The following is a 13537-nucleotide window of genomic DNA, read 5'->3' as shown; positions in this document are numbered from 1 at the left end:
TTGGACTCGGGGGCGAGGTTCTTTCTTTCAGAATGAAAGGGAGGCGGGGTCGGCGAGGAGGCGGAGCTGCCGCCGGCCACTGCCGATTATAATTGCTCTAAGGACATGTCAATCATGGTGGAAGGGCTTGGAATTGGGGGTTTCGCGGGATGGGGCGTGGCTAGAAGTGCCAGGTGTACAGAAAGAGTCTCCCTTAAGTTCCCAGGTTGGGTCAGCCAATAAGACTGGCAGCCTCCCGGACCAAAGTGGGACGTGGCCAGAAAGTTTTGGAAATACCAATAAGAGGTCCAACTACTCTTGTTATATGTAGGAAGAAAGCTGTTCCTAAACCATTTACCTTCCAGAAACAATGGGGGGATGGGCCATACATTTCAAACAAATGTACTTTTTAGAGTTGCGTGGCCTCCCGGTGGTTTTCATAAAATCTGGTTAATCATCAAAATCACTAGAAGCTCCCTGAAAAATTCTACATAGCGTTGCGATTGAGAGAATGGGGTCTAGAGTTGCTGGGGCTGAGTTAAATTCTTCACTCAACAAGTTACTAGTTGTACTGGTTGCATAATTTAAGCCCTAACCCCGTTTTAGTGATTACCTCTCATGGTTGTGAAGATATAAACTGAGAACATGAACTTGTAAAACACTTAGCACAGTGCCTTGCCGAAAATAAATTCTTGATAAGTGTCAGCTGGTTTTATGAAGTTCTTAACTCCTCATAAGTCCATTGAATCAGAAAACTAGGAGCTTGGGTGTCTCAAGATCTTCAGGAGATTGGTTAGATTTGGGAACCAAGGTTTTAAAAGATTATCTAGTCCCTGACCCGCCTTCTCCCAGGTACAGGTGAATATGATGAAGACTAGCAGAAAAACCACTGACCCAATGTCATAAAAGGATGGGATGGAATTCTATTCTTTTTTTTTTCATTTCGAAAATTCACTTGGTGTTTAGATGACAGGAACTAAGAGCTAGTATCATTTTTAAACTCTAAAAAACAAACTTTCCCACATACAGATTTTTTAAATACAGAGGAATGTTATAAAATAACATCTAAAAAAACCAGCTGTGGGGGTTATTCTTTCTTCCAGTAGGTGTGATTTTACCAGTACTCGCTTCTGTGCCTAATTGTGTGCTGGTGGCAGCTCCTCCATGCGAGCAGAAGAGCGCGAGTCTGGCTTCGTTCGAATGCCAGCTCTCCAGAAGGCCTCGCCATGCAGATGTCCACCGGACCACATGCAGCCCCGTCCCTCTGGCCTGGTCCTTCCCTGTGGACTGACAGCACTTCTCCTCTGGAGCTCAGCCTTTCACCTTTGAGAGGTCATCGCCAAAGGGCAGCACACCAGAGGTGAATCTTCCATCAGGGGCTTTAGGCCCTGAGAGGAAGGGCAGCACTGCACTGTCCCTGAGGAATGATAATATCCAGGGGCTCTCGTGTAGGAGAAAATGGAATGCTTCAACGCATTCTCAACCGTCACTGCAGCTGGTGGGACTTACCGGCCCCTAAGATTTCAAGATTGAGTCAGTTCTGGGCAGGCAGCTGCACTGCCAGCCCACTCTTAGCCAGAGAAGGTGCTGCCTCTTCACAGGGCTCCATGTGTCCAGGGAAGGAAAATTCACATGATCTCATGGCTCACTTGGGTGCATTGGCAAAATAATTTCTTTCCAACAAATAAAGGTAAGGCAAGTGGAGGAAAAAATTATGTTTATATTCTACTTGGCAACTTAAAACACCTTTTCCAAAATTATTTACTAGAGACTTTCAGAAGAATCACAAGTAGCTAAGAATATTACTATCATCAATGGCTGGCGTAGTACTTAGCTCACAGCCATCCTTCAAGAGTTCACTGCAAGAGTCAGAAGGAGCAATTGCATGCTGTCCCATCTGAGCCGGGACAGCTGGGGCCTCTCCTTGCTAGCACTGGAGGAAAGGCGCTTGCAGGGAGCCCACTGCCTGCAGGCTACAGTCTGCACACAGCCTGCTGCTACCCTGTGGCAAGGGGCAGACCAGGGTCCTCAGTGACTCTGTCCCTGGGAGTGGGCAAGTGCCATCTGGAGAACTTTACTTTTGGTCTAATGCAGGCAGGTCACAGAGTCGCACTGATGGTCTCAGCCATGACTGTGCAGCGCTGGTCTGGGACGATTTTGATCTTTCATCCTCGAAGGAAACTCAGGTCCACCACCAATACCCACCACTTATCACTTCCTGCTCCTGGGCGATGAGTGTGTCCTTGTTGCGATCTCACACACCTCACACTCACCGATCTCTTTTACATGTTTTAGTAAGTACTTCATCATATCCCCCAGGGAGCCTCAATTAAAATCACTTCGATTTTCTTTTGTGTGCAAGGATCCTGCCGACTAACTCACACTGCATGGTGTCACTGGGCTTCTTGTGGAGAGGTCTTTATTCAGATCACAAATGCAATTGTTCACCAATTGTTCATTGCAGCCTGTAGCATGGGGAGCTGGTAGTTTTTTAGCCAAGTGATTTTTAATTTTTCGTTTCTGTTTTTTTTGCGGGGGGAGCGGGTACCGGGGATCGAACTCTGGTCCTTGAGCTTGCGAGGCAGGTGGCAGAACCACTGAGCTAAATCCCTGGCCCAATTTTTCTTTTCTAATATCAAAATTAAAGTTACCTACTAAACACAGTACACCTACTGACCCAGGTACTGGCTGCAGGTGCTTGTTTCCTGCATCAGTATTTATATTTTAGACAGGTTATCTTTTACCCAGGTAGCCATCATGTCATCGATGTCTTGGCTAAAATGGAGGACAAAGGCATGAGGTATATTTTTCTCACAGAGTCGAATATCTCCTGGAAAATCTTTCTTTATGTCCTCATAGTGTGTTGCTGGACACCAAGAGTCTGAAGTTCCATAGTAAAATGTAAGCTTAGATAAATGTTCCTTTATAATATCATAATCTTTCTTCACAGTGGTCATCATTTCTTGGGCCCCAAGTTAGGCAGCATTAGCGAGGCAGAACAGTTGTATTACATTCATCAGCGTTGACTCAGTCTTAAGGTTTATCACTCAAAGGACAATGCTGACTAACCAGGACTTGACAATGTCAGGACACAGTGTAAGCAGTAAGTAGTCAGTAACATAGACAGCATATTGAAACCAGCACAAAAGTGGAGTGGCAATCCTGCCTTTGGGTGTCTCAGCCATTCGCTCAATTGTTGGGAACAGGAGAAAAGTATGAATGACTGGGAGCTCGGGGGCATACTCCAAGATCTGAAGAACCATATAGCTGCCTACTGAATGGCCAACAAGGATGAGCTTCATGTCCTTTGGCACCTGACTTCTCAGAAAAGCTATTTTGTGTTCTATTTGACCACGCAGTCCCTAGATGTCCTTCATTTCTTGAGCATCTGGATCAGTAATGATGAAAATAAGCATCTTAGGCCTGTTGACATTTTGATCATTAAAGAGGTCAGTCCAGGGACCACACTTTACAACCTGTGTTTCAACTCCACCACACTGCAAGAATTTCTCATAAACAAGAATTTCTTCCTCAATTTTTGAGTCCATTTCTTCCCTTCCTCTGCCTGGCTTCCCTGCCTCCACCACGCGCTGCATCCATTCCCTTCCTTACACACATAGGAAAGTTGACTCTCAGTTGACCTCATTTGTTAGCATTCTGGAATTCTATTCTTTTACTAACTATATCCTGCTTCTAGTTAGAGAGAGATATGGTCAATAGAAAAAAAATTAGTGGAAGTGATTCTATTAAACTCTATAAACAACGTTTAAATAATCTCAAAAACAACCAGCAGTGGGGAGTTCTGGAGAGGAATCTGGAGATACTGTATGAAAGATTCAGGCTTCACATTAAGAAGCTTATTCATCCACAGGAAGCTAGACTGCTCAAATCACAGGTGGAGTAGAGACTAAAGGAGTCCTTATTTTCTATCAGAGAACCGTGATAGTCAAGGATTTTTTTTTCTTTTCTTTTCAGTACTGGGGATGAAACGCAGGGCCTTCACAGCAAGTTACATCCTCAGGTCTTTTTATATTTTACTTTGAGACAGTGTCTCTCACTAAGTTGCCCAGGCTAGGCTTGAGCTTGCAATCCACCTACCTCAGCATCTCAGAGTGCTGAGATTACAGGTGTATACCACCACCCAGGCTAGAATTCAAGGATTTAAGTCAGAGATCTAAACTCCCCAACAATCATGTTGCATGCCCATGATTTGTTGCATTTGATATTTGCTACAATTATGGCATGAATTTGAAACATTGCATCTGATTTATTGCACTCAATATAGTTGTGAGAATTATCAGGTTGTCAGCTATGTCATTGATTTGTTTTTTTGTAGTGCTGAGTCTCAGTGTCCATTGTATGAATATATTTACCTTTTCTGTTGTCGATGGACATTTGAGGTGTTCCATACGTTTTTTAAAATTTTTCTTTTTATGTCCCCTTTCCCTCCTTCCCCTTCCATCTGGATTTTCCCCTTCCCTCCTTCCCCTCCTTCCATCTTCCCCCCCCCCATTATCTCACTTTTATTTTGCTCTCTATTTGTATTTTGGGTTTAGAAGATAAAATAGGGTTTGTCATATAAGAGAAACCATGTGGTATTTGAGCTTTTGTATTATTTCACTTAACATTACGGTCTCAAGGTGCATCCATTTTTCCACTGATGACTCAAGTTTATTCTTCTTTATGGCAGAGTCATACTGCATGTAAATACCACCTTTTCTTTATCCTTTCATCTGCTGATGGAAATATAGGCTATTTTCAAGATTTAGCTATTGCGAATTGTGCTGCTATAAACATGGCTATGCATGTACCAATGTAATATTATGCTTTTAACTCTTTTGGGACGATACCTAGGAGAGGAATACCTGAGTTGAATGGTATTTCTTGTTTTAATTTTTTTGAGGCATCTCCATACTGATTTCCATAGTGGTTGTACGTTCCCACCAACAATGAACAGGTCTTTCCCCCACTCCCTGAAGCCTTGCTAGTATTTATTGTTATCTGATTTCCTGATGATGGCCATTCTTTCTGGAAAAAGATGAAATCTCAATGTTGTTTTCAATTGCATTTCTCTAATGGCCAGAAATGTTAAACATTTTTTCATGTATATATTGGCCCTTTGTATTTCTTCTTCTGAGAAGTGTCTGTTCATTTCAGTTGTCCATTGGGGAGTCTTTTATTTGGGGGGGATCTATTTTCTAAGTTCTTTATATATTCTAGATGTTAGTTCTCCATCTGAGGAATACCTGGCTATTTTTTCCCCATTCTGTAGGTTGTTTCTTCACTCTGTTGGTTGTTTCCTTTGGTGGGTGGAAGTTTTTAAAATTTGATATGGTCACATTTGTTGATTCTTGGTGTTATCTCTTGTATAATTAGTGTTCTGTTCAAAAGTCCTCGCCTATGCCTAGGTCTTTGAGAGTTTTACCTATTTTATCTTCTAGCAGATAAAGTGTTTTTCTTTTAGGGCCAGGGATTTAGCTCAGTGGTTTTGCCGCCTGCTGCGCAAGCGCAAGGACCCAAGTTCGATCCCCTGTACCAAAAATAAATAAATAAATAAAGTGTTTCTCTTTTATTATTTAGATCTTTGACCCATTTTGATTTTGGTTTGGTGCACGGTGAGAGATATGGGTCCAGATTCATTCTTCTGCATGTGGATAGCCAGTTTTCCCCGTACATTTGTTAAAGAATGTATGTTTTTGGCCCCTTTGTCAAAGATCAGGTAGCTGAATGTGCTTACAGTTGTTTGTACATCCTCTCTTTTGTTCTGTTGATCGAATTGTCTGTTTTTTATTTGCTTGTTTGCCAAACCATGCTGTTTTTTTTCAATCACTGTAACTTCATAGTATAACTTGAAGTCCAGAATTGTGATTTCCCCTCCCTTGCCCTGTTGCCCAAGATTGCTTTTGCTATTCTTGGTCTCTTCTGGTTCCATATGAATTTTAAAATTATTTTCTCTAGTTCTATGAGGAATGCTTTTGGTGTTTTGATTGGGGCAGTGTTAAATCTGTATATCAGATTTTTAACATGACCATTTTGACTGTATTGGTTGTGTCTATCTAGGAATAGAGGGTATCTTTCCATTTTCTGAAGTCCTCTTTTATCTCCTTTTTCAGAGTATTGTAGTTTTTGTTGTAGACATCTTTCATTCCTTGGTTAGGTTCGTTCCTAGGTATTTAATTTTTCTTGATGCCATTGTGGTTTTTTGTTTGTTTGTTTTGTTTTTGTCTTTTTGGTACTGGGGATGGAACTCAGGACCTTGCATTGTAGAGGCAGGCGGTGGAACCACTGAGCTAAATCCCTGGCCCTTGATGCCATTGTGAAAGGTACTATTTCCCTAATTTCTTGCTTGGTGAGTTTATTATTCATGTGCAGGAGCACTCTTGATATTTATGGGTTGACTTTGTATCCTGCTATGCTACTGAATCTGGTTATAAATTCTAGGAATCTTTTGGTGAAATTTTTTGGGTCTTCTATGTAACGGATCATGTTATCAGCAAATAATGATAATCTGAATTCTCCCTTTCCTATACATATCCCTTTTATTTCTTTCTCTTGCCTGATTGCTCTGGCTGATATTTCCAGAACTATATTGAACAGGAGTGGTGATAGTGGACATCTTTGTCTTGTTGATTTTAGAGGAAAAGCTTTCAACTTTCTCCTATTTAATATGATGTTGGCCATTGGTTTGTCATAAACAGCCTGTAGGTTTGTGAGAGCTGTGGCAATGTTCACGCTGAGATGTGTCCTTGCTCAAGTTGATGGACAGGGAACACAGCCAGACCTCAGATCTGTATTGGATGTTGGCAGCAGGGCATAGGCTTAAGTCCTTAATGCCAGCAGGCACTTTCAAACCCAGCTGCTTTTGAGTGCAACTCAGCCTGGACTTGGCTTCTCACTGCAAGGTATGGGGCCCGTGTCCTACCTGGACTGTTTAAACTTCTCAGGGATCTCTTTCTAGCCCACTCCCTGTCCATGTCTGTCCTTAATCCGGTCACTGTGGGAGGGTGACACTAGGAACCCCCTAAGTGAAGTTGTCTGTTAGTTGTTCTGAGTCCAAGATTTAAATAATCAACCCCTTCCCGAAATGTCACCTGACCAAGCACTCTCTGGCAATATGGCAGGCGCCCACGCTTGAATCCCTCTCTGGCTGTTGCCCTCTGTATGGAAGGAGTAGCCTCAGAATAAAGCCCCTGCCCTATTTTTGTAGTTCACAAAGGCAGTAGGCTCTGCTGTGTTTTCTCTTGGGATCTCACAGGCGTGGGGGCTTACCTTGCTTCTGGGGGACCTGATTCCCCTCCCCAGGAGTCACAAGAGCTGGGGAGAAAGTAAAAAAAAAAAGTTTCCTTCTTTTCTTTGTGTTGTGGACCATCTTTCTGACTCCTCTGTAGCTTCTAGTTTTTCCTGTCAGTTTCCTTCCTGATTCCTGGCAATATGCTTCTCTTTTTTTTCTTCAACAAGTTGTTACTTTCCACTGTCTGGATTCTAGATCTCAGAGAAGCTAAATTTTGCTACCGATCACCATTCTGATATTTTCTTTCTCCTCAAATTTGCAGCATTTTGAGTCAACTTATTATCCAGTACTTTACAATCTTTGACAAATGATTAAAAAGAAAGTCTGTTTCTTTGTGAAAATGGCCTCCCACAGAAAGCCTTTATGACAGAAGTGAAGAGAAATTGGAGAGGTGTAAGAAGGCGATGCTTCTAAGACAGAAAATAGGGAAATTAAAATAAAGAGAAAACCGTAGAATTTAGAGCAGAGCTTGTCCCTTAGTCAGTTAAAAAAAATTAAGAAATAATTCACATAACAGTTTCAGTAAGTGCTCAAGACAACATTTACAAATAACTTTATAAATAGCCTGATGCCTGTGTTTATATAATCATTAAATATTTTAAAGGGTCACTTACATTTTTTAGTGACACATTATGGCATTTTATGGGAGAAATTATATGGTGTCAGCGGTATCTAATTTGGGAATTTGATGAGGTCTCTGGACACATCCTTCCCATTTGTCAAGGGGCTAAAAGTGCTTGAAATAAACAAGCTTATCTGTGCACTCAATAATAATCTCTTACACTTATATAGCATGTTATAATTTTTAAAGTGCTTCCCCATACGTTATCCCATCTGTCCTTTCTACAGTGCTGGGAAGGAGGGAGGCAAAGGTGACTGAAACAGAAGAATCTGAGTCCCAGGTAGCTAATGCTGCTCATCGGGGGGAGTGTGGGTGGAAAACGGCATACCCGGGACAGGAAGCCTGACCTTGTGTATTCTCCATGGATGGTGTGGGGTGGGGGAAAGCTCGAAAGCCTGGAAACTTGGCTCCACCCACTAGTGCTGTTGAATGAGTCACTTAACTTCTCTGAGACGTAATTTCCTTATCTGTAAAATCAGGATTAAAAAAATAGGGCCTTGGTAAGTATTAAATAAGCTGACAGATATACCCTAGCTCAAGGCCTGGCACATAATAGGCACTCAGTAATTTGTAACAAGGTTTTTTTTATTATCATGGAGTTTTGGGAATCAAGTACTGCAAATTTAGACTAATAATTACGCATAAAGATAAATAATTTACAAGGACAATACGTTGTATGATGTTAGAAATTAAAAACCCAGGAGGCTGTGGGTTGTAGCTCAGTGGTAGAGCTTGTGCAGCACGCGTAAGGCCCTGGGTTCAATCGCTAGCACCAAAAACCAAAAACAAAATGAGCCTGGCATAATGGCAGGAGTCTGTAGTCCCAGCTACTTGGGAGGCTGAGGCAAGAAGATCTCTTCAGGCCACTGTGTATTTAAAAATTGGTAGGGGTAAGAGGGGTGCCCTGAATGCTCCTCCCAACTTGTGTTCTTAATGAGAACACAAGCTAAGAAACAGCCAGGAGGAAGAGTTCCACAGCAGGGCCTGCAGCTGACCTGAGAAATAGAGAGTCCATTGGAAATCTCTAGAGAGGGGAGCAGCCATAGGATTCTCTGTCCATCCAGCAGGGTGAGAGGGAGTGCCTCAGAGCTCAGATCCTTGGGATATGGGTTTCTCCAGTGGACTGTGGTCCCCTGCGGTCACGCGCACTCCTCCTCCTCCTAGTGAGGGCCCAGTAGGGTTCCCTGGGCTGGGGAGAGGTGAGTGCTTCCTGGGGGGAGGGGAGATTTTCTCCACTGCGAAGGCCAGGAGGTCCCTCTTGGTTTTCATCAGAGGGGCAACTTGTCAGTTACCGTGTCTTTCTCTACTACATAAGATTTTCTCGACCTCAAAGATTTTCCCTGAAAGCCAAAGAGTAATGAGTAACCAAATCAAAATAGACTTAAGGGGACTCAGGTGCCAGAGAGAAGATAAATAGTGGTGAATAGAAGGAAAATTCACACCCTTTCCCCATTGCCACCACTGTCAGGGCCACTGTCACCATGGTCACCATGGTCTGCACTGCCACCACCATTTTACCAGGGGGTGTTCATGGCAGAAAATGACACTGTTCTTCCACAGACAGACACCACCGCAGAGACAGAGGACAGACAAACTCCTAGGCCCTCAACCTGTTACTCATTAAAAGCATGATTTGTGTTTTGTTCTGACGCAGTCAGGGACTTTCAAGCTGTTTTTGCTAAGACAACAACAACAACATCATCATCAACAACAAGAGAAATAGGGACCGTTCACTTGGGCCTATAGATATCCAAAGAATAACTAAACACAGAGCTGGGGGAGGTGGTGCACTCCTGTGATCCCAGCACTCTGGAAGGCTGAGGCAGGAGGATGGCAAGTTGGAGCCCTGCCTGAACAGCTTAATGACTTAACAAGACCCTGGCTCAAAATAAAAAGGGCTGGGGAATGCATGTCAGTACAAAGGCCCTAAATTCAATCCCTAGTATGGAGAGAGGGGAGAAAAACAAAGCGTGACCTTTATTCGGCATCTGTCTCCTCTACTGCCTTGAAGCTTTGTGTCAGATCCCTGTTAGCTCTGTGTACAGGCATGGCAATCATTTAGAAAGTATCTATCTAAAAGCTAGAAAAAGAAAGTTGATTAGTCCTCACCAACTTACATGACCTACCTCCACCCTATTTCACAACTCAGGATACAAAGATAAGAGATTTACAGGCACGTTCAAATACCAGTGAGGACCCGGAAGGCTTCAGTCGTTGTGGTAAACCTGTGGCCACCCTGGATTCCGGCAGAACCTCAGGAAGAGTGAGACAGCTCCCAGCAGAAACACTCATTTGTGGAGACAGGATTAAGCAATAAGGATTCCTTCCAAGCCATCCTGTAAAACCAGAACTGAGCTCATGATCAGGCAGTCCAGTCCACCCGAGAAACCCATAAAAACTGGTCTAATTCCTCTGTTGATGGGCAACCCTGATCTCCCTCAGAGCTGCATCCCCACCAGCTCCTCAAGCTGAAGTCCCTCCCTGATTTCCTCTTACTCTTTAACGCTGCCTAATAAATCAGCCTCTGCCTCTCACTGATGCATCCTGGTGTTTTTTGGTACTGGGGATCAAACTTGGGACCTTGTGCTTTCGAGGCAGGCGGCGGAACCAATGAGCTAAATCCCTGGCCCCACTGATTCATCCTGAAATGCTTTTCAGTGACAATGTCAAGAACTTGCCCAGACTGAGTTGAGGTCCCCATCTCCCTCTTTAAGGGGACCTCCTAGGACCCTGTCTGGTGACAGTACGGGGCAACAGCAAATCATTATTAGAAAAATTAATAGACAACAGATTGGAAACCACTGAGAACTGTTTAAAACAAAAAGAGAAACCTAGATGATAAAGTAAAAGAAAGATCTCAAAACCCAGGGGAAATGTATGAAGAAATGGAAGTTACAAGAACACTAATAAAAACAGAGCAAAGACCCAAAATAAAGAGTTAAAGATCACAAAATAAATCTTAAGAAAGAAGAAGGCATTCATTGTTGCCTAACATGAACACCCAGAGCTCCCAGTGAGTGGGGTGTGAGTTCTCCAGTGACGCTGTCATTCCCTGCTTCTTCCAACCCTTGGTCTCTTTCCCATTTGTCAAAGCTCTGTTCCCAGGTTGCAACACTGCTGCCAAAGCAGCAAGCGGAGCTGACAGCATGGAGTTAGTTGGTGCTGGAGGATGCTGGGGACCCTGCGAGTTTCTCTGGCTGGTGTCTGCGATACAATGGCGACTGACTCTCTGTTTCAGGAATTTACACAGACTAGGAGCAATGTGGTGACTCTGCAGCTCCTCAGAGGCCCCTAGAAGCCTGTTTCTCAGAGCAGTCCAGGACTTCCAGCCCCATGGAGTCCCCACTCCCACAGAGCACCCCTTTGACTCCCAGATCCATCAGGGTGCAGCCCCTTCTGGACAGCTGGATGCTCCACAGCTGGCTCCAGCACCGACCCTCCATCCTGCCCATCGGCCAGATGAAGACCAGCCACGTGGAGAATGACTATATAGAACACCCTGGTCTGGTGCCCCCCACTGGCCCCAAGTGGCTCCCGGTAGGGCTCCAGATCTGGCCCTGACACCTGCCCACTATGACCAGGACGTCACCCACTACTGGATCTTCTTTAGTGGGCACCCCAGCTCTGTGAGCAGCAGCAACAGCACCTCCTGACTACTGGCTCCTGGGTCACATGGCCCCGCTGCCTGTGGCCACACAGGCCTCACCCAGGGCTGTGTGCCTCCAGCCTAAGCTGGTCCACTGTAAGCTGCTGGACCTCAAGGGCCCCAGAGCTGAACAAGACTTCTTGCTGTGTGAGGCCTGTGGGAGAAATGCAAATGCAAGGGATGTTGAGTTCCCTGGACATTGTCCTCTTACTGACTCCGCAACCAGGAGTGCTTCTACTCAGGCCAGACCCTGGGCAACTACAGCACATGCATGTGCCAGGTGCAGGGCGTCTTCTACCACTGCACCGAGGACGATGGGGGCTCCTTTGCTGACCACCACTGCTTCTGTTCCAGCTGCTGCCCCCGCTGGTCCTTCCCAGGCATCCTCTCCGTGGCACTGCCCTGCCTGCTTTACTACCTGTCTACACCAGCTGCATGAATCTGGCCCAGTGTGGCTACAACCAGCTACACAGTCCAGGTTTCCAGAGCAAGCACATGAACGTCATCTGCAAGGCAGCCACTGGGGGCGCCAAAGGCAGCAGACCCGACAAGCCTTTCTGACACTGACTTGAAGACCCAGAGCTGTCCCTAGAAATGTGGGCGGCCCCGACAGCCTCCTGAGGCTGATCTTGCTTGTCTGTCATCTCCCTTCCCCTAGATTAGGAAGTAACAGGTAGAGATAGTTCATCACTGTTCACCCTCTACTCCCCAAAAGGAGGAAAAACACTTTGGGGGTATTCAGGGACTTTTTGTCAAGCAGATGGGCAGGGTGTGGCTGGGGGCGGTTCTTTTCTGGAAGACAGACCACAGACGTGGACACATATATAGAAGCTGCACCTGCTTGGTGGCTTTCCAGGTCGCTCTTCCTCCTGCTCTCTGCCTCCCACTTGGCCATTGTCTCTGGCTCTCCTGGGAGCTGGCTGCCTGGGAGGAATTTTTAACTGGGAGGACCCTTGGAGACCTGCCTTCTGCTTTCTTCTCTTCCCCTTTGTCCCCACGGCAGTTTGCCCCAGCACCTTAGGGAAGATGGAGAACATTTTAGGATCCTCCCTGTAGCTACCTGGGAGTTGCTGAGAACAGAGGATAGCCAAGGAGCCGAAGCCTCTTGGAGCTGAAGGACGGATTTAGGAGCCGCTGAACAGCCTATTCCTCTCTCCCGGCCTTGCCCACTCATCCTGCACTGTCCTCTGGTTCTTTCCTGTCACGGACTTACCGGCCTGCTATGTGTCCTCAGATTCTTTTCAGAATCATGACGTGTAGAGAAGCCTGGGGCAGTGCGTATGGGACCAGATATTTCGCCAATGAGTCTGAGGCTGTGGTCTCTATCCAGCCGTGATGAATCATTATTTTAATTATCTTATTAATAATTTTATTATTTTATAGAAGAATTAAACCAGATGCTAATGGTGTTTTATAAGACAATAATAAAACTATTTGCTTCCTTTTGGGCCACCCCCAGGAAGGTCTGGTTTCAAAATCTAAGGTGGGCCGGGGATTTAACTCAGTGGTTTTGCCGCCTGGTACACAAGCTCAAGGACCTGAGTTTGATCCCCGGTACCAAAGCAAAACGAAACAAAACAAAACAAAACAAAATCTAGGGTGAGCACCCTCAAGGAGCACAATTCCCCTGCCCACCAAGATGAGGATTTTAACAGAGGAGAAGAGGCAGCACCTTCCATTGGCAGAATGACAGTTGAGCCTCCCTGGGGTTGGGTTTCCTCTCCTTAGATTCTGCTGCTTGTTAACATAGCCTTTTGGGAAGCAAAAGACCTCTACACTGAAAACTACAGCACCCTGAAAAAGGAGATCAAGGAGGATATAAGAAAATGGAAAGACATCCCTTGTTCCTGGGTAGGAAGAACCAATATAGTGAAAATGGCCATACTTCCAAAACTGCTATATAGATTTAATGCAATGCTGATTGAAATTCCAACAATATACTTCACAGAACTAGAGAAAAAAATTCAAAAATTCATTTGGAACCTGAAGAGATTTAGAA

At 44.7% G+C, this 13537-nt stretch overlaps 2 pseudogenes; one reads left to right on the top strand and one right to left on the bottom strand.

Annotated features, from left to right (window-relative positions):
- Positions 1-2935: 2935 nt before the first annotated feature.
- On the bottom strand, positions 2936-3527 carry LOC101697048 (lipid droplet-associated hydrolase-like; annotated as a pseudogene).
- Positions 3528-11186: 7659 nt separating this feature from the next.
- Positions 11187-12099, top strand: LOC101696686 (protein sprouty homolog 4-like; annotated as a pseudogene).
- The last annotated feature ends 1438 nt before the right edge of the window (positions 12100-13537 follow it).

The sequence above is a fragment of the Heterocephalus glaber genome, unplaced genomic scaffold (assembly GCF_053883595.1).
Source record: "Heterocephalus glaber isolate CG9 unplaced genomic scaffold, H.glaber_assembly_v1.0 deba00001610, whole genome shotgun sequence".
In the NCBI taxonomy this organism is placed as follows: Eukaryota; Metazoa; Chordata; class Mammalia; order Rodentia; family Bathyergidae; genus Heterocephalus; species Heterocephalus glaber.
The sequence above is the reverse complement of the archived record's forward strand: the minus strand, read 5'-3'. Positions and strand labels throughout refer to the sequence as shown.